Raw genomic sequence first — 4223 nt, 5'->3', positions numbered from 1 at the left:
CGCCACGTGGAAACTCGCGGCGCGTTCCTATATCAATAAAAACGAGCAGATCACTTCCACGCTTGGCACACGGTGATTAATGTAAAGTCGATAAACGAAAGATTCATTCAAGTATGTATTTAATACCGCTGGGACACACACTCCGCTTCGAGATGCGATCTGAGACGAACCGGGCGCTGTTTTATGTAATGGAACGTAATTGACTCAAACTTCTCATTCCTTAATAAAACTCTTCGTGTGCATCATAGAGGTTTGTGGGTCAGATCGCGTAAATGTATAAATGTGTCGTTAAAACCCGCCACCACCCGACACAGCCAACTAGTAAGGGTTGTCACGTAAACAGAACGTGGCCAATTCGTCACTAGTACACACACACCGGTTGTGTGTTAGAGAGCCAAACCACAACATTTACAATCTGAGTACGACGTTTCGCCAGTAATTACAACTAGCTTCAACAGGCGACTCTTCGTGTGGCCTTAAAAGCAAAAAAACCCCAATATGTATATAACAGCCGACGTTTCGGGCAATGACCCCTCTTCATAGCACGTGGTTCGAGAGGCGAGTCGAGAGGGTGGGTAAGTAGAGTTAGGAGGCTGCAGCACTTCTTTAGACCTTTGGTTGCCTGATGAGAATTACATTTTAAATACTTTGCAAACTCGAGAGCGGTGTGTCTCGATTCAAAGGTAACGTGTAACGCATCTGTTAAACTTTCAATAACAATCGTTAATGTTGTGGATTTGCACTCCAAGCACAACCGGTGTGCTGTACTAGTCACGAATCGCCGTGTTCTGTGTCGGCTGGTGGTGGGTTTGACGACACATTTATATTTACACGATCTAACCCAAACAAAACCCACCCCTACATGATGAACAACAATCTTCCAAACAAATTGAACGGTTGACCGGGCAGGGGCTCGCTTTGATATGGCTCCGCAGCGCCGCCAATCCCCGTGCTGGGGATGTAGCTCAGTGGTAGAGCGCACGCTTCGCATGTGTGAGGCCCCGGGTTCAATCCCCGGCATCTCCACGCCTGTTTATTATTTTAATGCATGAACGTTTATTTTTTTTACTTTAAAAAATTTCAAGCATTTCGTGACTGCAAGGATCCATTGCTCTTTGCTTATTTCGGTAAAGTCACGTAGGTGAAAAAAATAAAACAACTTTTTTTTTATTTAAAGCTTTCGTGACTGCAGGGATTCATATTCTTGGTTCTTTCGGTATTATTGTATTGCTTCCCTTCTACGTGACTTTACCGAAAGAACCAAAGAAGAATTTAAAAACAACTTTGTTCGTTGATTGTGCCACGAGAGGCGCTCGACTCGACAAAGGGAGGGGTTCACTTCCTAAAGCGTAACCAACCAATACATTTTTTTTGTTTCAAACACAGCAACTCTGCAGCAAATGCTCGTTTGGCTCATAATCCAGCGTTAACACCATGACCTAAACGTCACCAGGATGGCTACCATCACCGTATCTCTTCTGGCGCATGGCGACAAGGAATATGGTTCAAGGAGCCAGATGCGATTGCCCGAGGTCTGCTCGCCACGACGAAGAGGGAGGGCTTGAGCACTTTCTGTCGATTCGCTCTTCCTCCTCCTCCTCCTGCTTCCTTGAACCCGGAGCGCAGACCGCAATGGGTTCATTACGCGCTCCAGGGGGAGGGGGGGGCTTCATGGCCACAATCGCGCTGGCTATGGCTTGTGGCTTTCATTCCCGGCTCAATCGCAGACATTCATCGTCCCTGCGAATAAAATAAGCCGTGCACGGACTCCACCAGAACTCAGTGGCTCAGCAGGTTTCAGCTTGGAGAGTCCTACGTGTTGGGCAGCAGCAGAGGGCAGTAGAGCACGGAGAGTTGTACCGTAGTTTATATGCTCCCACGTCTATTCTGCCCGCCTTCGCTCGCGTGCTTGAAGTATTATTGGGCTCGAGGTCATCGACGAATCCGCGAACGACTCTCATCACGCACCAACCGTGAAGTCAACATTCGACCCTCGTGGTGGACGAGTTGGGTACTGCAACCCTAAACAACCCCGTTGGCTCCATCCACACCCAGCTGCAGCAAAACCCCATCAGATGGCTAAAACCTTGAGTCTTAGAGGTCAGGAGGCATTCATCCAGCAGTGGATGGACCGTAGCTGATGATAACGATCACACCACCGACATTAGTGGCGAAGACCGTTGACTGTGAGATCTGGCAGGAGGAAGGAAGCGATGGCGAAATGTGGTGGGTGCGGTCAACTATTTAGCCTGAACTTGACTTTCTGCCCAGACACCCCGGGGGGGGGGGGGGGGGTGGTGGGGGGCACATGAGTGGCAACATTCGATTAAGCACGCAAACTCTGTAACGGTTTCGACGATCTGGGTCTCATCAGCTAGAGGTGAGATGGACCCTTTGGGCCCATTCCCCTCCACTCTGCCACTGCCTAGGGGCTAATTGCGTCCTCTGTTCGCCTCTGCAAGAGAGCTGCGGACTTGCGTCGTCGTGACATTGGTGCGAGAAAAGTTCAACATGCATGCATTGCAATGGGGAGGTCAGGCGTTCGTGACCAACACAACGCCCTTGAGTCGTCTTCAGCATTAATCACCGCTCTCGTCAGTTCCACGACTCTTTAAGAGAGGGGTGGGGGTGAGGGGGCTCATTTGGCAGAAAACACCTTCATGCCCCGGGGCGGGAGATTATGTATAAACTACATATCCCTGCTTGTGTCACCGCCAGCTGCAGGCTTTCACTTTTGAGCGCTTAAAGCAATTCAAGTGTCTTTAATAATTAGTCGAGCAATTAGCGCGCTCGGCCTTCGGTACGTTCCGCGCGCGGGCAGTGATTGGAGGAGGCTGTCGCAGCCCATGAGAGAAGCGAGAGCCTCGGGGAGCGTTCCTGCAGGACACGTGGCAGGAGGAGGCATCAGCACAGTTCAGTTTGCGCTCACCGCCCGACCTCCCCCAGGGCGCCTGTACGTTTACCTGGGCAGGCGACGCAATCATCGCCTACCAATGATGCGATGCACCTCCGATTAGCCCGGTCGGCGACGCAACAGATGCGAACGAAGTTCAACATGTATACGATGCCTTTATGGCCAGGAATTAATCACAGCGGGAGCTGTCCGCGGCTGAGCTCCTGAAAATAATTCGGAATCGGGGGGAGAGGGGAGAGGGGGGGAGGGTGTTGAGGACCCCGCCGGAAAAAAAATATTCTATGATAAATTAAGCGCGGCCTATGATCGAATAACCCCGGGAGGAATCCGCTCGATCTCGTCTTGTCAAATCTTGGAAACTAAGCAGGATTGAACCTGAATAGTGTTTGGATGGGTGACTATCATGGATAACAGGTTGTCATAGGCTGCTGCGGGGTGACGTTGGGTACATCAGAGGGCCGTGCTGCAAGATTGTATGCTTCGCATCTTCACCAACCAGCACTGACTATAAATTTCTGTCACGCTAATCCAGCAGTGGATTGATCATGCGATTCTCATCCCGTGACGGTGACCCAAAGCAAAATTAGCACGGGCCTTTAAACGCTCCAAATTGGTCAACTATCTTCAGTCCTAAAGAGTACACAGTTACTTAAATTCCATTCTAAAGCTAACGAAGCGCACATTGATATTGTCGCCGCAAGCTTTCGCAAAATTAGCCAGGCAGAGTCGTGCGCTCAATCCACACCCTGCTCATGCTGCCTCTGCCTTTGTCTTAATTCCCAGTGAGGGGGTCATCGGCACATCCTGGAAGCGAGTCTTGTTTTGTTTGTTCTTCTTCCCGTCTTTCAAGAAACCGCGGGTTCAGCATCCAGAAAGCGATTGTGACGAGGAAGCACAGCGGGGTTTGCTATTATCGAGTGTGTGCAGGCGGTTGAACTGCAACGGGGCACATGGACCGGAGGGGCCCCAGATCCGGGGCTACGAAGAGAGGCACGGGGCGCGAGGAGGGGGGGGGCAGAGGCGAGGGAGGCGGACACGGGGCCAAAATTTCCTTACTTTGTACCAGGGCCATACCAGCCCCCCAAAAAAGCGAGATCCCAAGTCACAGGGATCCCATCAAACGTTTCGGATAAACAGCTACGTTCTATTCGTAGGACCGTGCCTTCTCGTGATCCCGATGTCTCGCATTCAGGGCTGTGTTGTTCGTAACGATTCTCCCCGCGTAAAATTGTTTCTGATCCTCGACCTGTGCCGAGGCCGCCGTCTGCGTACCGCAGTGCAGAGCGGCGCTTCTCTTCAATAAAAAAAC

General features: G+C 51.0%; 1 non-coding gene across 1 annotated transcript; it reads left to right on the top strand.

The window, feature by feature from the left end:
• Positions 1–954: 954 nt before the first annotated feature.
• TRNAA-CGC (transfer RNA alanine (anticodon CGC)) lies at positions 955–1026 on the top strand. The gene has a single exon. It is a non-coding gene; the product is annotated as a tRNA-Ala (tRNA).
• The last annotated feature ends 3197 nt before the right edge of the window (positions 1027–4223 follow it).

Source organism: Petromyzon marinus, chromosome 10, assembly GCF_048934315.1.
Source record: "Petromyzon marinus isolate PM22_M1 ecotype Great Lakes invasive population chromosome 10, UKy_Petmar_22M1.pri1.0, whole genome shotgun sequence".
Classification (NCBI taxonomy): Eukaryota; Metazoa; Chordata; class Hyperoartia; order Petromyzontiformes; family Petromyzontidae; genus Petromyzon; species Petromyzon marinus.
This window is presented reverse-complemented; position numbering and strand designations above follow the sequence as displayed.